A 23179-nucleotide genomic window follows, 5' to 3' on the forward strand; every position below is an offset into this window, starting at 1 on the left:
TGTGTTTTACCATTATCTATAACTTTGTAGAACATCAGAAAAATGTAGAATCAATTCTTCGAAAGTTAATACGCAAAAACCCTTTTCAAGGGGCTGATGATAAAAAACGTAACGTATCTTGAAAAGCAACGGAGTTACAAACTTGACGTCTTTGGCAAAGTTGCCCCAAATAACATTCTCTACAACTTTTGTGAAAACACCAACCGTGTATCTTGAAAAATGCAAAAAATAAATTTTCTATCTCACTTTTAGGGGGATTGATCATTTTTTACAATAGTTCAAAAGAAGCTCCTTATTATAGCGAAAAACTTTCTCGAAGACACCATGACGCTAAACGTCATAGTTAAAAAGTTATTAATTAAACGCGCTAAAATGACGAAATCAGCCACTGTGTGGTGGTACGAATGGACCATACATGATACGCAAATTGCTTTCAATTTACAAAACTGATTTTACGAAACATATTCGTTGAGGTTCTACTAAAAAAATACTTTGAGTGTACACGTGGTGAATACTAGAAAAGTTGGCTTCATTGATCCATTATAAACATTTTTTCATGGCTTCCAATTTGTATTTTGTCTAGTCAACCTTTTGTTCCTTTAAGTAACTGTTTTTGTCTATTTGACCTTTTGTCCTTCGACTTTTTGTCATAGATTGTTACTGGAAGCACAGAAAAAAAGACATCTCACTCTATTCACTTCTCATCGTTCCCCTTTTTAACGGTAAATCAAACATACTGTATAGTTCTCAAATCACTCGCTCACGGCGCTCACATCGTTCTCGCTTCTATTAGTCGTTTGCTCTCTCTCGCCATCTGCTCAGCAGTTTGTGAAATCATGTGTGATAAGCATTGGGCGATTATGTTTTCGTGACGATGATTCTAATCGCAACTTATTCCAAGTGATACGTCTGTTTGGCTGTGCTGGTGGACTTTGTCATGAGTATATAAATAGAAATACACTAGAACTCCAATGGCACTGTACTGCCCAGGATGCATAGTTGACGTAACCACCATTGACAATATCACCATTCACAAGCTAATATCTAACACATGTGAATAATTGTTACCAGTTTTATTCAATAGAGCACAAGATCTAATCACTTGCTAGATATCGACGTGAAAAAATCTTAAACTTTTCATTTTTCATTGTTAAAATTTCAAAAGTGTGTTGAAAACAACAGCGCTTACGTCAACTATGCGATTTTGGGCAGTCTTGTAACTTTTTATTTAACCTTCATTTTGCATCCCGTCGGCTGCAGTTCGCTGACGTAGTGTACGTTTTGCCAAAGGAGGGTTAATTATATTAAGGTGTCATGATGCATCACTTAGCTTTCGGTATCGGTTCGGTATGCGGTATCATTGAACCGTCTACATTATGTTCCGCGTATGGTGTTGGTTTATTGGAGTGGTGTGCTGAAAATTATTTTATGCAACTCAGTTTCTTAATTTACATTTTATATAACTCATTTTGGTATCATAAAGGTCAATTTTTCCGAACTGGCTCATTATGCAACAGAAATGAATTGCATAATGAAAAATAGTTGTATAATGTTCATAATGCAACTCAATTGAGTTGCATTATGAACATTATGCAACTCAAATGGGTTTCTTTATGAAAAAAATCATTGCATAAAACTTTTTATGCAACTCAGTATCATAATTTACATTTTATATAACTCATTTTGGTATCATAATGGTCAATTTTTCCGAACTGGCTCATTATGCAACTGAAACGAGTTGCATAATGAAAAATAGTTGTATAATGTCCATAATGCAACTCGGCAAGCCTCGTTGGATAAATGTACGACTCGTGCTGAAAAAATCAACTTTTTGCAACTCGTTTCATAAATAACTATAGGTGAAGACCTATACACAATACACATGTAAATCCAATGATGAGAAAACGAAGTAGAGGATTTTCCGTATTGGCACATCTCTAAATTAGCTTCTATTTTCTTAACGTGCACATTGCATTGGAAACGAGCCAGCCAAAAACTTGATGTGTTATATGACATGAATTTCCGAGGTTTGAGTCTCAAATAATGGAAACGAATCATGCGTTTCATACCTATACGCTCTTGTGGTGTAGAAGCAACCGTCACGCACTGGTAAATGGAGACGCATGGCGTGTTTCAGGGGTATGTGATTATCAACATGTTGCTCGTTATGTATTAGATCACTGGGCCAGTAGCCTCCAAAATAACTATGTTGAATTTGCGTGCGACTTTACACACAAACGCATTCCGCATTCTGTTTGAAATTTGTAGGTTTTAACTTGTGGTAGAGAAGGCTTACGCTCCATACAAATTACGAATATTTTGTATGAACAGAAATCAGAAGACAGCACCCTTCTTCTTCTTCTTTTCGGCTCTACGTCCTCACTGGGACTTGGCCTGCCTCGTTTCAACTTAGTGTTCTTTGCGCACTTCCACAGTTATTAATTGAAAGGCTTCCATTGCCTGCCATTGCATGAATTTGTATATTGTGAGGTAAGTACAATGATACACTATGCCCAGGGAGTTGAGAAAATTTTCCCGACCGGAACGGGAATCAAACCCGCCGTCTCCGGATTGGCGATCCATAGCCTTAACCACTAGGCTAACTGGAGACCCCCCAAGACAGCACCCATAAACCCTTTAAAGCCGGTGGGGTCATATATGACCCCAAGGTAGAAACAGCTGTATAAATTCACCCATTCGATAACACAAAATACTGTCTTCGGCAAAATTGTTGCAAAATGGGTTCTCTATTAGGAAAAAATGGGAATGTTTGTATTTGAAACTTCATTTATTTCCTAGAACAACCTGAACACCATGAAAATTGAAAAAAAAATTGACATACCAGGTGCTCTAATAGCTAAACTTGGATGTGTTTTACGCTTATATGTATTCATTTAGCCTTCGTCAAGAATATCAAAAGGTGTTTAATATTCTGGGATGTTACAGGTGTTCCAAACTGCCTTAAATGAAATCCTTAAAATCTACAAGAATAATTTTATGTATTTTCGCCACAAATAAAAGAATTGCATGTCCTACTGGGATCCGTGAAGCTCTTGATATTCCAGGTCAGCCAAACTACCTTAGAGTTCAGAACTTCAGCTCTGCACTCGTAACAGTAGTCATAACTTTATACTGAGTAACGTTGCAAACTCAACCGCAGCTACTGGAGCAATCTGAAGTCTACTAGCTTATTATAAACCTTTGGGACACTCTGGGTCGTCCAATAATAGTATTGCATAATCTGCTGGAATCTGATAAACTCTTGAAGTCTCAAATGTCATTTAGAGACACTACAGGGATATTCCAGGTCAGCCAAACTACCTTCGAGTTCAGGGCTTCAGGTCTACCTCGTAGCAACAGCCATATCTGCTACACTGAGTAACGCTGTATATTTATCCGTGGTTACTGGACCAATCTGAAGTCTACTTTTTTTTTATTATAAGCCTTTGGGGCATTGAGGTTCGTCTAAACTGTTCTATAATGAAGTCCTTCAAATCTACAAGAAAAACTCTGTTTTCACCATATATAATAGCATAGCATAACCTGCTGGAATCCCTGAAGCGCTTGAAATCTCAAATTATATTTAGAAACACTATGGGAATGTTCTAGGTCAGCCAAACTATCTTTGAGTACAGAACTTCAGGTCTACACTCGTAACATCAGCTATATCTGACATACTGTGTAACGTTTCATAATCAATCGCGGTGACTGGACCAATCGGAAGTCTACTATATATTATTATGAACCTTTGGGACATTGAGGGTCGTCCAAACTATCCTGAAGTTTATCTCTTGATAGTAACAGTAGTTGTTTTCACAATGAAGTTTAAACTGTAATCTTCAATCCCCTGGTATATCATGAATCATTTCAAGATAGTTTTGAGATAATCCAGATCAATAACTCTACTCCGGAGACCATAGCTTCAGGTCTACACTTGTGATAATAGCTTTTGCCACTGCGTTAAGTAGTGTTACATAATCCACTGTACTTACCAAAGCAGTTAGAGGAACAATAAGCGTTGTTATATATTTCTGGGATATTATGGGCTTCCATACTGTTATGAAGCTTAGTTGATAAAAACAACAACTGTAACTTTCAGAAGACTTACTGGACATGATAGATTACAAATCGTAGCCTTTAATGAAATAAATAAACCGTTACACCCGTAGACTTTAGGATCTTAACTTGAGAACAGTTTGGATGACCTAGAATATCCCCACTGATCTGATACTCTCTATTAACCTTTCAGAAGACATACTGGACATGATAGATAACAAAATCGTAGCTTTGTATAATGAAAGAAATTGCCGTTACACCCGCAGACTTTAGGATCTAAACTCAAGAACAGTTTGGATGACCTTAAATATTCCGACTGATCTGGTACTGACTATTAACCACCCAGAGAATAGTTTGGATGACCTAGTATATTTAGAATTCACCGTTTTTCTGCTTTTGACCACCAAAACTACAGACATAGGAAAAAACTCCATAATAACGCTTGGAAAAATTCCTGCTTCACTTCACTTGATTGAAAAACATCAGTGCGATTATTGCAATGATGTTCTTAACGTCCGCGTGTAGCGTTGTACTTAGACGTCTTTCAGTTAAAGAACGTCTCCTGTACAAGAAAGGCAAGTAACGACCTCTTTTTGAAAAGAGCAATAATCATTTGCATAAGCACCTGTAAGTGTGCACAAAAAATAAAGCATCCAGGTAGATTCAAGCAGTAGTAAATCTCAACATAAGTAAACCCTTTACCGTTTCATAATCCCGGTTTTATTATAGCTACGCAATAATATGCCACTTTCCACACTCGGTCTGGCAGCTGAGCTGGTTGTTGGTATAAGAGCATAGCATATTGCAAGAAAGAAGGAGGCCGATGCGAGAGTACAACAAACGTCTCTTCTGCAAAGGGCTGCACACTTTTATGTTGAAAAGAATTTACTAGTAGACGTTGTGAGCTTACTAGGGGTTTGTAAAGGGCTGTTCATAAACTACATAGACTAAATTTTGGCTATCTTATGGCATTTGTCAATTCAAAAATTAGAAAAGTTGTATAGAGTGTAGAATTTGGTGGGACTGCCTTTAAAATACTACATGGTTTATGAACGGCCCCTTATCTCAATTTTACTTCGATATAGGCTAAGCATTTTAAGCAAATTCAAAGCTTCATTTATACAGTTAAGATGTTCGATTATTTACGTATTTGATACTGATTCAGAATTAGACTTGTAGAAATCCCACTCTCTTTTTCGATTTTTTTTTCAGATCTGACTCGGGACAGGCATCCGAGTAGATTGCTTTCATTATTCTACTGAAGCGTCATCATCATTTTCCCACACACAATACACGCGACTGAATCACAATCGGACATCCACAGAACAAGGGCGAACTGCTTGCTCGCGAATTCAACAAAAATAGACCAATGAACATCAGCTCCCTCTTCTTGAACGTGGGAATAGAAAAGAATGGCAGATTATCAGTTATGACATTTATTGACGCGCTTCACCTTGCTTGACTCTCCGTGCGCTATTCAGCTCGATCGTATCGTAGCTGCGTTTAGAAACTAACCGTGTCGTGGTAGCTTGCTAAAAAAATCCTGACACGAACGACACTTGACAGGATGGATTACCTTCGTTAGACCGGAGAGGGGCGCGAGATAGAGAAAGAGAGAACGAGGGAGACAGCTTGAACGGTATGTGATGTGAAATCCATTTCGTTATCGAGGTTATGGTAGCACGCATTTCCGCTGGGTCGGATTCTTTCCTGACACGTAGATCCATCGCATCTTCCCCATGGCGGATGCGATATTGAACCATGACAGGCGTAGGATGTGGCGTGGCAAATAGATGGCCTTCTCGATGGATGATAAATACTTCAATGGTGGTAGAGAATGCACGTAGAATGTCGTGCAGAGTGTGACCGAGGCAAAAGCAAGTTTTTTTGGAGGTTCATATTATTTTAAAGTAGTTCTGTCCGTGAATCTTGAATTAATTCATGAAAAAAATAGAGCACTTTCAATGCAATTAAGAATAAATTTATGGTATACTCTTCAAAGAGCTCTTGGTAAAATTTCGGTTAAAAATTCATCAATGGAATTCCTGACATATTTTTTTAAAGAACTTCCTGTTGGATGCTCTCCGGATTGCACTCGTTTTCAAGAACGTCAAGTCGAACGAAATCGATGTTGCTTGATAACCTGGTTTTGGGGGTGTCTATCGCCAAATTTGGTCGATCATTGGTAAAAAGTGTTACTTCGAATTTCTCTGAGTTGCTCTCGTTGGCAGTTTCTTGTCTCTAGGGAAGCACCAAAGGAACTGCTGGACAAATCTTAAATAGAATTCCTGGAGAAATCCCAGAAGGAACTCCTGGTTAATCTCAAAAGAAAATCTTAGAGGAATCCCTTAAGGAACTCTGGGTTATTGACGATCAAATACGATCAAATCTGACTATGCATGTCAATGGTTGCTCATCCGTGATTGATCTGAGCTGGTACTAATTGCACTGAGATCCAAATGAATAAGGACTTGGACGCTCCACTTATTCTCAAAGTGCAATTTAAGCAGCTCATACATTTTTGATCAATAACGGCGCCGGCCACGTCTTTATAGTCAGTTGGGAAGGGAAAGGAATGTTAGAGTGTGCTGATTGTTGCTACTAAAGACCGAGAGCCCCTCTGCATCTCCACAACCAGCACAGATTGGGGTATTTGTTAGACGGAAAGGATGGGATATCTGGGAGTCACCGGAGGATCTGGGTGATGCGATCCATGGATTGGGGATGTTCGTAAAGTGATAGATTATGTTAAGGAACTCTGAGTTATACGGAAAAACTTGTAATTAATTAGAAAGCACAGATTATTGCTAATTGACAAATTGAGAGATGAATTTGTGGAAAAAATCACGTTCTGGTGGGATTCGAACCCACGACTCCGTATTTGCTAGACCAATGCTTTAACCAACTAAGCCGCAGAACAGGTAATGATTCAGCGGAATTGAAAGCCAAACTGAAACTGAGCCCACGCCATGAACATTGAACATTTCTTTTTTCACAAACCATCGCTCTTTCGGCTTAGATGCCAATCCACAACACACCCGTGTTTGTGCCCTTAACTACACGTGAAAGTGAATTGTTTATATGGAGCCGAGACTTAGTCTCAGACTCCATTCACGGAGTCGTGGGTTCGAATCTCACCAGAACGTGATTTTTTTTTCACAAATTCATTTCTGTGCCTTCTAATTAATCATAAGTTTTCCCATATGTTTCAGACATACCAACAAATCTGGTAAATGCCAGTAAAGGGCAATATATAACATTGAAGTCCGTGTTAATCTTAGAAGGAAGGAAGTGTGAAGTGAAGGAACTCCTGGAGTAAGGTGGATTCTGAGGTCGTTAAGGAATCCCAGAAGGAACTAGGAAATTTGAGAAAAATACCCGGAAAATGCTCGAGAATACATGGGATTTTTCATAAAAGAAATTCTTCTGGGTTTACTGAGGGAGTTTCCTATGGAATTAAAATTTCTCTAGGAGTGCCTTCTGGAGTTTTTTCAAAACGTCTTTGGGACTTCTTTCTTTTATTTCCTACAAGTTCGCTTTGGAAGTTCTCGAGGAGGTTCTGGAGGAATTTGTCTAATAGTTCCTTCTGGGAATCCTTCTTTTGAGGATTCCTCCTTCTGAAACTTTTCCAGGAACTCTTTCTGTGATTCTTCTGGAGGTTTTTCAAGAGTTCTTTCAGAGACTTCTTTGGAAATGCTTTTTTTGATTCCCGACGAGTTCTTTCTGGAAGTTCTCGAGGAGATCCGGGGGGAATTTCTCAAGTAGTTCCTTCTGGGAATCCTCCTTTTGAGAATTCCTCCTTCTGAAACTCTTCCAGGAGCTCTTTCTTTGATTCTTCCAGAGTCTCTTCTGCGATCTTTCCATTCATATTTTCAGAGTTTCTTCAAGAAGTTTCATTTGGGATTTGTCCAGGAATTCTCCGTAGGAGCAGACCAGGAAATGTTTACAAGAACCTTTCCAAAATTTGCCCAGGAGTTCTTTCTGGGAACTTTTTTTCGGAATTACTTCAGCGATTCTTGCTGATTGTTTTGGAATTCCTTTAGGAGTTCATTCTGGCACCCTCTTAGATATTATTTTTAAAATTTCTTCATGGTAATACTGCAGAAGTTCCGTATGGAATTATTCTATGACTTTTTTATGAAATTCCTACAGGACTTACTCAAAAAACGCCTCCAAAAACATCTTTAGGATTTTTTGAATCGAACACAAGTTTTTTTCTAACCTCTACGAGTCCTGCCAATAATACTATCTGAGAATTCCTCTTTAGAATCAAGCTCCGAGTCAGAAAAAAACTTCTGAAGACATTCCAAAAGGAGGAATTTGTGTTTAATCCTAACATAACAATGAACTCCCGGCTGTCAACACACCATACTATTGACGGGACTTTCGCTTTACAGCAGTGGTGCTCAAGCTGGAGGATACCGCGGGCCAAATTTGCAATTTGGGATCGACCTGCGGGCCGCATAACACATCGATGCACAAAAACAATAAAAATAACAGTTCTAAAGCTTATTTATTAAAAATCTGAACTGTTCAGAACTTGTGTAAGGGTCAAACTTTATAATCTATTGCCCTTCGTGGAGTTCAATTTAGATTCATAAGTTTGGTTGAGAAAAACGTTTGAGCTTCAAATTGTAATTCAAACAAACAATTTAGAAGCTGCCCCTAGAATTGCCTTGAAGCCACTTCAAGAGCTTGTCAAGCAGCTTTTACAAGAATTTCTTTTGAATCGCTCCAAAAAGGTTTGCTGGATTTTCTCTCGAAATCCAATGGAGTTGCTCCAGAAGGTTTTCGAGAAATTTCTTGAAGTTTCTTTTAGTTTTCCTAGAATTCTCTTGGAACTCCTCCAAGAACTCCTCTTAGATTTGCCTGCCCTAAAGTTACTTCAGCAATTCCTCATTAATCGTTTCCAAGAATTTCTCCTAGAATACCTTCGGATTTTTCCAAAAAAATTCCAGGAGTTTCTTGAAGATTTAAGTAAATTCTTTCCATAAGTATTTTCTAAAGTTGATGAAATTTCTTCAAATTTCTTCAAAAATTAGAATTTTAACAATTGTTTCCGGAAGTTTCTTCAATATTGTCTTCTAAAGTTGCTGCATAACCCTTTCGTGACGAACCAGCACAATCGTATTGTTCAGCGGCTACATTTTTGCATAGTTTTTTCATCTGTTAAGACTTTGTTTTATGTGATGTAAACTGTTTCAATAATTCAACAATTACTTATGCTTGTATGTGTGCAAACAAACTTTTGTTTACGTTGCCTGTGAAATTTATCACAACAAAGTAAACAAAAAGTGGGCAAAAACCATAAAACATGAAAAAGTTTTATCTGTCGCATATTTTTTGTTTCCGATTTATCTAGTTAGTCGAAGCTTAAAATCGAAAGACAAAGAGTAGTTCTTTCAAATGAGGAGAAATAATTGTTGCTTTTTTGAAAATTCTAATAGTTCTGGAGAGCCAAAGTTGAGCAATTTGTATGGAGATTTCACTATTTTGCGCTCCGTCACGAAAGGGATAAGTTGCTTCAAATTTATTGTTCAAACTTTCCTCAGGCGTTCTAGGCATCTTTTGTGTCTTGATGCAGTTGGTCCTGGAATCTTGTTTGTAGTTACTCCTGAAAATTCTGTTTTTGTTGCTCGAGAAATTTATTCTAAAGTTGTTTAAGAAATTTCTGTTAGAGTGGCACCAGAACATTTTTCTAGGAGATGCTCCTATAATTTCCATGCAGTATCGCCACAACTTTCCCTTTGAGTTTCTTCAGGTTTATTTTCTCCAGGATGATTTGAGTTTCTCCATATATTTCGCTTAGAGCTGCTTAAATTTTTTCTCCAATAATGTTTCCTGCAGTTTCTACAAAAATGTATCCAAAAGTTTCTCCAAAAGGGCACAGGAAACGCTTTATGATTCTCGCCTAAAATTTTCTTTTTATTTAAGTTCGTTCATGAGTTTCACTTGGACAATTCAAATTGGATTCTTAAGTTTTGTTTCGAAAAGTGTGTGAGTCTTATAATAGAAATTTAAACAAATAGTGAAAATTAAACAATATTAGCAACCAAGTTGAGATTTGTTGAGAATTTTGTCAAAAACTTCGTGCTTATTGTTTTTATGTTCTTCGGAAAGGCGAAATGTGAAATATTTGCTCAGCGTTGCATTGACTGCGCTTAAAAACTGCAACTAATTTTTAAATTATTCAAGATTACATTTTTAACAAACTTTCATTTGATTCGTACCACTTATAAATAACTATAAGCTGGCTTCGTGACTTAACTGAAATGCCGAAATATTTCGGAGTTGCGATTTCGAATCTTACCAGAACGGATTGTTCTTTTTGTTTATTTATCATTTAATTTGTGTTCAACACTGTGTAAATTGATCAGCATTTTTTTTTGTTTGATTTCTTAATAAATTTAACGAGTTATTTCGAATAATCGTTCACAAATTTCGATTAGTCTTAAAGTACTCCGCGGGCCGCATCTTAAGGCTTGGAGGGCCGCATGCGGCCCGCGGGCCGCAGGATGAGCATCACTGCTTTACAGGATTAAAAGACATATTTGTAACATAACCATAACAATCTTTTTTATTAACTTAGCGCAAAAAATGCAATACGCTGAAACACTTCCGATACTACAACAACTATGCCGACCATCGTTCGCGTCAATGCCATCACACACTGAAGGATCACACACTTCACTGATTTACTGCATCTGCTAACAAATGGTTGGATACTACCGTATCCCAAACTATATGGGTTCCTGAAGAAACCTCTAGTCTCCAAGTGTAGAATTATCGTGATGTTAAAATAAACATAAATAAAAAACAAAAAAAAAAAAGAAACTTCTAGTCTAGACGAATCTCAGAGAGAACTCTTTGTGAAATCTTGGACGGAATTTGTGATACCTTGATACCTTGTTGGCTACAAAGTAACTTTACTCCAATGCCGAGCGTATAGTAGAGCACCATCTTCGTCGGTCTTGGGCGATGTTCCTCCAGTTTCCCCGAACGTGTAGGGATCGTAGATCTTCTTCAACCGCGTGCAGCCAGCGAGTTCGCGGCCGCCCACGAAGTCGCCTACCTCTACCGGGTTCTCTGCTGAATATTGTTTTCGCTATTCTTTCTTCCGACATTCGCACTACGTGTCCAGCCCACTGAAGTCTGCCGTATTTTATACGTTTCACAATATTCGCATCTTCGTACACTTGGTACAACTCGTGATTCATGCGTCTGCGCCACACTCCATTTTCTTGTTTCCCACCGAGAATTGTCCGCAGCACTTTGCGCTCAAAAACTCCAAAAGCTTTTCGGTCTACCTCCTTTAACGTCCACGCTTCGTGACCGTAGAGGGCAACCGGAAGAATCAGAGTCTTATACAGAGCGAATTTTGTTTGCGTTTGCAAGTTACGGGACCTAAGCTGGCTACGCAATCCGTAAAAGGCCCTATTCGCAGCTGCAATACGCCTTTTCACTTCACGGGAAACGTCATTGTCACATGTCACAAGTGTTCCAAGATAAACAAATTCTTCAACAACTTCAAACACTTCCCCATCAATCACTACCTCAGCACTAACACCACTAGGCCTGCTTCTGTCTCTACCCGCTATCATGTACTTCGTCTTGGTAGAGTTAATCGTCAAGCCTATCCTCGCTGTCTCTCTCTTCAGAGGAGCATAAGCTTCCTCCACTGCCCTACGATCGATGCCGATGAGATCAATATCGTCCGCAAAACCGAGGAGCATGTGCGACCGTGTGATGATAGCGCCATTCCTCTGCACGCCTGACCTCCTAATCGCTCCTTCGAGTGCAATGTTGAACAATAAATTTGAAAGAGCATCCCCCTGCTTCAATCCATCCAAGGTCACAAACGACGTAGACACTTCGTCCGCGATCCGAATACTTGATTTTGATCCATCCAGCGTTGCGCGTATCAGCCTAATTAGTTTCGCCGGAAAACCATGTTCTGACATTATCTGCCAAAGCTCATTTCTTTTCACTGAATCGTACGCTGCTTTAAAATCAATGAACAGATGGTGAGTCTGCAAGTTATATTCCCGAAATTTATCTAGGATCATCCGCAGGGTAAACATTTGATCCGTCGTTGATCGGCCCTCACGAAAACCAGCCTGGTATTCGCCGACGAAGGACTCCTCAAGAGGTCGCAGTCTGTTGAACAGGACACGCGACAGTATCTTATACGCCGAATTTAAAAGGGTAATCCCTCTGTAATTGGCACACTCCAGTCTGTGCCCTTTCTTGTAGATTGGGCATATGAGGCCATCCAACCAACTGGTGGGCAATTCTTCATCCTCCCAAATCTTTATAATAATCTGGTGGATTGATTGATGTAGCTGCTCGCTTCCGTGCTTAAGAAGTTCGACCGGGATCTCGTCCTTCCCAGCAGCCTTGCTGTTCTTCAGCTCCTTAAGGGCCTTTTTAACCTCATCCAGTGTTGGTGGTTCCACTGCTTGACTGTCATCCATTATGTTAATCCTATTCCTGGGTGCTCCTTCGCTGCTACCATTCAACAAATCTTCGAAGTGCTCCTTCCACCTGGCTGCCACCATTGTTTTGTCTGTCAGCAAATTTCCTTCCCGGTCATTGCACATGGCGGGCACTGGCGCAGTCTTGTGCCGCGCGCCATTGACAGTTGCATAAAATCTCCGCATATCGTTCCTGTCCATACTTTCCTGCGCTTCAGCAATAACACTCTCTTCGTGTTGCCGTTTTTTTCTGCGGTGGATTCGTTTCTCTTCTGCTCTTGCAACCCTGTACCGCTCTCTGTTCTGCCGGGTACCGGCCACTAGCATTCGACTTCTGGCGGCATTCTTTTCGTTCGTCGCTCGTTGGCAGTCCTCGTCAAACCAACCATTACGTTGGCGTCGCTGAGCGGTACCAATCACCTCTCGCGCTGTTGTTGTCACTGCTTCGTGGATACTTCCCCACAAGCTGTTGACATCTCCAGATCCGTTGGTCTCTCCTATCCTCTCGTCTAGCTTCTGATGGTACTGTGCAGCAACCCCTTCGGCTGACAAGCGCTGGATATTGAAACGCATCGTCCTGTTGTTTCTTGAACTCGTGACGCTGGATAATCGCGCCCGAATTTTAGCGGCTACAAGATAATGATCCGAGTCGATGTTCGGGCCTCTGTAGGACCTCACATCTATGACGTCCGAGAAATGTCGCCCGTCGACCAGCACGTGGTCTATCTGGGAGCAAGTGTCACCACTCGGGTGTCGCCAGGTGTGTTTTCGGATATTCTTACGTGCGAAGTAGGTACTGCTGATTGCCATCCCTCTAGCAGCAGCGAATGTCACAAGACGCAGACCATTATCGTTGGTAACAGAATGAAGGCTTTCCGTTCCAATGACAGGCCGAAAGAAACTTTCTCTGCCGATCTGCGCATTTGCATCTCCGATGACTATTTTGACATCTTGTTTTGGGCATTCTCCGTAGGCCTTATCAAGGCTCTCATAGAACTCATCCTTCATGTCATCGGGTTTGTCGTTCGTTGGCGCATAGATGCTGATCAGGCTGTAGTTGAAGAACTTGCCCTTCATCCTCAACACACAGATTCGGTCGCTTATCGGCTTCCACCGAATAACTCGCTTCATCTGCTTCCCGATCACTATAAAGCCAACTCCGCGTTCTGCCTTATCGCCGCCGCTGTAGTAGATGTGGTACTTGAATGAAGTGTTGGCGATGGGATCCACCGCTCGGAATTCGCGTTCTCCAGTTTTGGGCCAGCGTATCTCCTGGATAGCGGCCACATTAACGCCGACATTCCGCAGTTCACGAGCCAGGAGCCCAACACGTGCGGGTTCATTCAAAGTTCTCACGTTCCAAGATCCGACTTTCCAATCGTTGTCCTTTATTCGTTGCCGGGTCTGTTGCCGTTGAATCAATCCGTTTACTCTACTATTGCTTTTCTGGGTGTTTGAAGGTTTTCAGCAGGCTACCTTACCGGGGCCGCGCTGCCTACATTGCGTTGAAGGGGCTGCCTTCTTAGGTATAGCTGACGCAATACAGCATTTCATACTCAGCCGCTGGATGCCAGAACAGACGCTGTTTGAGCCGCACCTCCTTGGTGAACAGACGCTCGGATCGTACCTTCTCAATCTAGCTGAAGTCAGAAGGACAACAGTGCCCAGGCTGCACTACCAGCTAAGCACACAACTCTTAGCTGGCGGTCTTTGTCATCGTTTGACCCGTGGAAGCATGAGGTAGGAACTTGTGAGGACCAGAGCTATGTTGGACGCTCTCCTTATCGACTCACCGTTTTGCAGCCCAAAAATTTGTGATGAGCTCTCAAATGAATCCATGCAGAAATCTCAGAAAGATACCCTGGAAGGATTCCCGGAAGAAGTTCCTGAAGAAATCCCCAGAAAGAACTCCTGGAGGAAACTCAGAGGCTTCTGATCAAATTCTGGATAAACCCCTGGAAAAAATCTCGAGTTATTTCGGAATAACAATTAGAATTCCTGGGAGATTCTGTAGGATTTTCCAAAACGACTTTGATGAGGTTTACTGATTAATTTGGAAGGAAAAAAAAAATCTAAGTTATCTACGTAATTTCCTGGCAAAATTAACCTCAAATCCATTGGATCTGGAGCTAGGATGTGGAAGATAAGGATTCCATCATAAACCCTTTTGGAGTCTTCTTAATCCCTCAATCATGTTTCACAAAAACATCAGATGACGAGGAATCGTATAAGTATGCACACAGTTAGGCCCAGTTTAAGGATTGTGAGGCCCAGAACTGATGTGGAGGCCCCTCGGAGGTACAAATGCGATGAAAAAATGTTTTTCTTTATTTTTGAACAGTACTTGAGCAAAATGAAAAATAAGGGTAATGCTTAGCAAGCAAAAACTGTTTTTGTGGAGGCCCCTACCGCCACCCCCCCTTACATCCAGTTCTGCACACAGCACATCGTTTAAAGTACAGTCGAGTCTCTTATCAAACGAATTCCTATTAAACGGACTCCTATTAAACGAACTCCTAAGACAGGGGTGAGCGTTATAGGAGACTAAGAGCTTATGGGATTTCGGCATTTGGGGGGTGTGGCCTATTATCTCGGATGTGTTAAGAGTTAGCGCAATACTTTCTTCGGCAATGTTTTAGGGCTTGATAAGATCTACCATTTAGAACTTTGGTTTATATGATTAGTTGGCAACTTGGCCGCTAGAGGGACCATCATCAGTTTGATGCTAAATTGCACTACAGGAACTATATCAGGTTGTAAAGCAAACGTTACGATATGCGACAGCTCAAGACCCTGATAATTTGGAAGGATAGTGTCTTCGGGAAAGTTGTTGGGCACGCCAATAACTTACTGACGATGAGTTGCGAAGTTCGAAATTTCTCCACTGGGCTGCGCTAGTGAGCAAGTAAGTTTTCAAAACCTCATATCTCAGACTCCCGATAACTTAGAAAGTTCGTGTCTTTGGCAAAGTTGATCAATATGACATAGACTTGCACAAAATGGGACACTTGTGTCAGAATTATCATGTTGATGGTCCCTCTAGCGGCCAAATTGCCAACTAATCATATGAACCAAAGTTCTAAATGGTAGATCTTATCAAGCCCTAAAACTTTGCCGAAGAAAGTATTGCGCTAACTCTTAACACATCCGAGATAATAGGCCACACCCCCAAAACGCCGAAATCCCATAAGCTCTTAGTCTCATATTAAGCGGATTCCTATTGCGCCCCCCGACCAGTGATCTTATAAGAGTCTCGACTGTACTTAATGCATTTCAGTATCATATTTACTATTTTATACTACTCTTTTCAGTATCATAATGACCTACTTTTCATACCATTTAATTATGCAACTCAAATGAGATGCATAATGAAGAATAGTAGCATAATATCACTAGTAGATAACTGACACTGAGGCAGATTACAAGTGGTAGTCGAAATACGCGTATCTGTCAAAGGATAAGCAAAAGAGGGCGGAAAGCAATGGCACAATAACTGATTACACTCATTCTAAGAGGGTATTCTGCTTAGAAGGTTTGAAAAGTCGGTACAAGGCCATCATTTATATATCATTTTCAAACCCTGAGTTAAGCAGAGCTTAATATGAAATCTTCTTGGAAGATCCACCTTCCCACACGTTACCGACACTGAGCTTACACTTAAATCACTCCCTCAAAAAAGGACACCAGGCGTCGTTGTTCCTAGCCCAGCATATACTGATAACGAAAATTGAAAAAGCATGAATGATGGCATTAATGAAAGCTTATCATATTTCAATTTCGCAAACGAGCGCTTCTGCTGATGTCCCATATTCCGTATACCTACTGGCTGCACGGCTGGCTATATGGTGGTGTCTACCGGCGCGGCGGTGGTGATCCCCGTGGGACATGCCATCTTAAATACCTGCCGTGCTTGACGGCGAAAAAAGGTCACGCGCTGTTTGACTTTCTTTTCACTTGCTATAGCACCAAGTCCTGAGTCGAGTCGAGTCGAGCAACGATATAGGGATGGACTGCCCCCCGCTGTGCTTGGGGATTGCTAATTCCTCCCTGCAGCAGCACGTTTCTTTCCGTTTTGGTTGTTTTTCTTTTTCTTTAAACGTGCCAAAGTTCTAACGCGACGAAGCTGAAGTTATAATACCTCTCTATCCATCTGTGCTGGCAATTTCCTATGCTTGGAGCAAAATTTGTTTTACCGATACTGCAATATTGATGGCAGAGCTGAAAAAAGAGAAATTAATAAGTTGTTTTTGTGAGACTCTACATTACAGCCTTTAAAATCTTGACAGATTTGACTTGTTAACTTTTTTATATTGTAAACAGCAGCACTCAGAACACGATGAGCTGGTACCGAAAAAAAGTTGCTTCAGAATAACATGTGTCTTCCAGATTGCTTATTATGCGTTGTGCAATATAAGCCTTGACGTGATTTTGCATAACTTAAAATTTTGAACACGGAAGAAAATTATAACGATTAGATTATTTTTCTAATAAAACACCACATTTTCTTAAATTTCAACATCGTTTCAAAACTCAAGATGTTAATTATAGTTCATTAAAATTCCCTCCGACTGTCTTGAATACACATATGTTTCGAAACAAAGTATGTAACAACATAGGCGGCAATTCATTGAAAAAGTAATGGGATGCATATTAAAAATAGACCAATTTACTAAAATATCATAAAATTAATGAATTCGCTATAACTTTTTCTCTTGTTATTAATTTCAAGTTTAGTGAAACGTTTTTCAGAGCTCATTATATATGTCATAAATGGACAAAATTTCATGTCATTCGGTTCATTGAATCTGGAGATATAACAGCTCAAAGTTTGGCTATCGGATAATTCTACCTTTTTCTGAAATGCTTATAACTTCGTGCAGGATAGCCCGATCTTTTCCAAATTTTGTCCACTGATACACAACTAGTTGATCAACTAACAGTGAAAATTTGAGAATATTTGATGCTTTTTTCGAAAAGTTACAGATAGTTGGACATTTTTTGAAAAGTGAAAATTTTGCCTGTCCCAATCATTTTGTCTATCCCCTGTAGAAGGTATTATTTCCGCCATATCACCGGTAAGACAATTTCTTTATCGCTACCATAGGAAAACGGTCAAATTCTTTTTCTTTTTTGTGGCAAAGTTATTATATAGTACGATTTCAATACTTTTTCTACCAAACTTTCAGTAATATTGATACTAGAATCTACATGGACTCATATGATGTATGCACTTTGAACACCAATTGCATGCCTCACAAACAGTAGGAAAGACTTTTTCAATTTTCTAGAACTCAGTCATTTTTTATTCGGTTTTCATAATTCTGGAATTCTTAGTTTTCTTTGATTTCTCGATGAATGTGAAACATCTGCAAAATAGATTGCACAAAAATTGTATTTTGAGAACTGAAAAACTCAAAGCAATAAACACAATCAGCATTTCTTTTGAAAGCTCATGTGGAGATTCCATCGGCATGGTTCAGAAATTATTGTTTATTTAGGAATTTCTTTGGTAATTCCGGTGGCATTTTTGTTGGGAATTTCTCTGGTTGTGCTTTAGGGATAATTTTTGATAAATTTAATTGAAATTGCATAAGCAATTTCATGGTATTTTAATAAAAAAACAACATTGAAAATTGTTTTTAAAGACACGGACACGTTTAATGCTTCCAGTGAGCTATTCGCTCTTTGAAGGAAGCACGAAACTAGACAACGGACTAGCATGCAACGCCCAGTGGTACTGCCAAAACTTTTCCTGACAGCTGCAGTAAGAATCGAACCCACGATTCTTAGCACGATGAAACTAAATACTTGGTGACACTAATTACACGGCCATGAAGCCACAACTCCTTTGGAAAGTTTTGTTCAAAAATATCTTGCGAAAGTCAGTTTTTGTACCTTTTTATTCCGCACTATTTTACTTATCCTTTGACAGATACGCGTGTTTTGATTAACACTTGTAATCTTCCTCAATGTCTGCTTAGAGGGTTCGAAAGGTCGGTACAAGATCTTGGGAAACTTTTCAGACAATTTATTTTGAAATTTCTCTGGAAATTTTCTTAGGAAACTTGATCACAATTCTTTCGTTGCCTTACTCGGGAATTCCTTTGGTAATGTATTTGTTAATTTATTGATGCCAAAGGAAATTCTTTAGGAAATTTCAGACAAAAGCTCTTAAAATTCAGAAATACCCAATCAGAAAGGAATGCCAATTTCTGAAAAAGAGTGCCCAAATGAATTCCCAACCATATTGCTGAAGGAATTCTCAAAGAAATTTTCAAAGAGAATTCTTTAAACTGCCTAAGAAATTTCCAAAGTACTACCGAAACAATAAAAAACAGCCTAAATTCACAAAGCAACTACCTAAAAAAACAAAGAAATATCAAAAGAAATTGTCGATGGAGTTTCTACAAAAATTACCAAAGAGCATTAGCGAATCAAGCTTTTTTTTTTCTCTCACTCATCCTCTTTGATAAACACAAGAAAGAGTGGTAATATGCAAAGGGGCGCCGCGGAACCCCTTTCCATCCTTCTCTTTCTCGTGTTTGTTTAGGAGAGTGAGCAAGAAAAAAGAAAAAGCTAGATTCGCCAATGCTTAAGAATTTTCTGAAGAAATTGCGAAATCATTTTCAAGGGAAGAAACACATGAAAATCAAGAAAATTCCCAAAAAGGATTACACAGGAGTTGTAGTTTAGCTTTTATAAGAAATTATCACTGGAACTTATAAAGAAATTTCCAAAGAAACTCTAATAAAATGTACCGAAGAAATTGTGATTCTTGAAGAATTGCCCAAAAAATGCCAGAGGAATTGAATTAAAATAAAAAAATACCGGAGCAATTTTCCAAAGAAAACTCCGAAAAAAATCTCAATGAAATTTGACAAATGGATCAGTCGAAGGAATTGCGATAGGAATTTCGCAAAGGATTGAACCGAAAAGTGGTTGAGGAGTTCACAAAATCATCGTTGAAATTACAATGATTAAAAGAAATTGAGACAGGATTCTTTAAAGTATTACTGAAGAATTCACGAAGAAATTGGAAAAATGACTCCCAAAGCACTGCTGAAAGTGTTTTTGGAGGTACTACTGAAAGAGTTCTTATAGAAATGGCAAAGGATAAACAAAATAGGTCGAAAATAAAAGGTACAAAAACTGATATCACTCAATTAAAGAGGGTATTCTGCTTAGAGGGTTCAAAAGGTCGGTACAAGATCTTGGGCAACTTTTTAGACAATTTATTTTGCAATTTCTCAGGAAATTTTCTTAGAAATTTTGTTCACAATTCTTCCATTGCATTACTCGGGAATTCCTTAGGTAATGTTTTTGTTCATTTATTGTTGCTTTTGAAAATTTCAGACAAAAGCTCTTAAAGTTCAGAATTACCCAATCAGAAAGGAATTGCTAAAGGAATTTACTATGGAAGTTGGGATGGAAGCCGTGAAAAATAAACGCCAATTTCTGAAAAAGAGTGCCCAAAAGAATTACCAAAGAAATTGATAAAGGAATTCTCGAAGAAATTTTCAAAGAGATTTCTTTAAACTGCCAGAGAAATTTCCAAAGTACAGTCGAAGCAATAAAAATATGCCTAAATTCAAGAAAATTCCCAAAAAAGACTGCAAATAAATTGTAGTTTAGATTTTATAAGAAATTATCATTGGAACTTACGAAGATATTTTCAAAGGATTTCTAATAAAATGTACCGAAGAAGTTGTGATAAAAATTTCTTGAAGAGTTAGCATAGCATAGCAAAGCATGGCATAGCCGACCGTACACATCCTGGGGTGGCTGTCGATAGAGACGTTTAATGCGCCAGAAAAGTTGCCTGGGACTTAACAAACCTTTCATTTAACAAACTCTCGACACCTGGCCAGGTCCTTACGATCAGCGGGGATGGGGAGGAAATGTTGATTAGATATCTACTCAGAATATGTCCAAGAACTTGGCCAACTTCATAGATATCTGGAGTTGGAAATTTGATAGGGTTTAATGGGGTGCTTTCCTTGGCGAAAAAGCGTATGAGAAATTGTCATGGTTTAATCATTTACCTGGTTACCACTGAAAAAGTAAACATAAGCATTAAGCAAGTCGCACAGATTTCGCAGTTAGTACAGCCCTAGACCACAGTTACGAGGATTGTCGGAAACCAAAACACAAAGATTGGAGACTTATCTCTGACTTCTCGACAAGACTGACGCAATCCTTCAACGTTCAGACACAACATTATTAGACAGCTTCGAATAGGTTACCTAATTGATTTTCCTGTTGAGAATCTGAAATATTAGATAATATTAACCTTGACGTCGAATAAGCTACATATTAGTGATACGCTCGCTACAGTTATATATTTTTACAATATTTTGTATCGTACAATAAATTTACCTGAATCCTGCTGAAATAAAACGTTGATTAGCAGCAAAATTGAAACACAAATATAACATAAACATTAAAAAAGTGCATCAAACTTTGATCTTGGAGTATTTGTAAACTACTGCCTGATTACTTTAGGCAGGAAAATTTCAAGATCAAAATTTGGTTTGGTAGATCTTACGCCGCAACGCACCATTCTAAGGTGATCTACCCACGTTACGGGAATGTAATAAAAAAAATTTCTTGAAGAGTTGCCCAAAAATACCAAAGGAAATGAATTAAAATAAATTAAATACCGCAGTAATTTTCCAAAGAAAACCCCGAAAAAAAAATCTCAATGAAATTTGACAAATGGATTAGTCTGACCCGCTGCAGCTGCCACCGGAGAACTTATTAGACTGGAGCAATTTTTAAATGCACTTAACGATGTTGAATGTTTTCATTTCAATATAATTAGAACTCGTTTTAAAAATATTATTAGAAACAGTATGTAGTTTAGCATTAAATCAGTCTGTGCAGCCCAGCTGGAATAAATAAATATAAAAAAGAATTGCGATAGGAATTTCGCAAAGGGTTAAACACGATAATTAAAAAAAAAATGGTTGAGGAGTTCTCAAAATCATGGATGAAATTCCAACGTTTAATTTCTTTGAAACGGCAGGATTCTTTAAAGTAAATATTATTGAAGAATTTACGAAGATATTGGAAAAATGACTCCCAAAAGTACTGCTGAAAGTCTTTTTGGAGGAACTACCGAAAGTTTCCTTATAGTTTTCCTTGCCATTTCTTAAACGACTGTAAGTGTTCGCAGTTCAGTGTGGAGTCTTTTTGAGATTTTGTGTAAATTGTATATCGTGTTTAATATAAAATAGTGCAGGTAGTATTCGTAAGTGTTGAGCAGTTTTCTATGTCAGTTACTGTTAGTCCATGGTTTAGTAAACTACCGTACTACGCCACCATCCACGCTACTTTCAAAACCCACCACCAGAGGGAAAACGGAGTCCTTTTGGTAGCCTGAAAGGGGTGATCTACTTACGAACGGCTAACGGACACGATAACTGCAGTACAATGTCTCGGGTCACTGCCCGAAGAATGAAGGCCAGTGACCTAGCTACGTCGAACTCCATAATGATTGTGAGTCGGAAAAGAACCACCTACCGAAATGGTTGAAGCATCAACTATCTTGTTTTATTGAAGTGCTGTACCTGTGAAGGAAGAGTGAAGATGTGGAAAAAGAAAGAAGAGAAACGGAGAAAGGACAGCAGAACCCCGCTGTTTCTGTAGAAGTTCAAGTCATCCCCCTTACGTTGGGATGATCCGGAGAGTTACGCCGCTGACCGTGTCCGCCGGAAGCCCAGGAGGGCCCGCGAATGCCGCCATCATCGCGTTGCTTCGCCATCCCGTAAGACCGCAGAAGAATCGGCAGACACTAGCTGTGCACGTCGCCATCGATGAAGACCTGGAGGTGTACGCTGTGTGGTGGTGGAAGGTAGAAGACGGGGCCCCGAAGAAGTGAAAAGGACAGGTTAGATTAGACTATAAGAATGTGAGAAAGAGAAAAGTGTTAGAAGAAGAAGAGGCCGGAAAAGTCCGGTAATAAATGTGTGTAATAACATAACTGCCCATAATCATATAGTTGACGTAACAACCATTGGTAATGTCAGCATTCACAAGCTAATGTCTATCAAATGTGCATAATTGTGACCAGTTTTATTCAATAGAGCACAAGATCTAATGACTAGCTAGATATCTATGTACGTGAAAAAAAATCATAAACTTTTCAGTAATCATCGCTAAAATTTCAAAAGTTTTTTGAAAACTACTGTGTCGCTTACGTCAACTATGCGATTATGGGCAGATAACATGACTTGAGTTTTTATATACTACAGTGCGAAGATTCCCTGCCCGCGAATAACTGGTCAAGAAGCATGCCGACCCTGAGGTTTTGTTTCAGGGAGTCTCAGGAAGGCTCCCCTCTTGAGCTAATCGGCAGTTACATGACAAAGGAATTACCAAAATAATCTCGATGGAGTCGGCAGATCGGGCTCGAGAGAAGTTGATCGTTAATATTAATTTCTATTCCCGATCAGCTTAGATAGCCGTGTAGTGTCGGTAGCAGTTCCTTCAACTGGCTAAGAATATCACACCGGGTTGTCTGATCCGGTGGTAAAGTCCCACCAATCAGGCAACCCCCAATTCATGTCACAAGCGGCTCAGTGCGTACCGTGCCTAGGAATGGATGGTTGAGGGGATCTAATAAAAACCTAACCGTTAAAAGTGCCTGT

This window comes from Aedes albopictus, chromosome 3 (assembly GCF_035046485.1).
Source record: "Aedes albopictus strain Foshan chromosome 3, AalbF5, whole genome shotgun sequence".
NCBI lineage: Eukaryota > Metazoa > Arthropoda > Insecta > Diptera > Culicidae > Aedes > Aedes albopictus.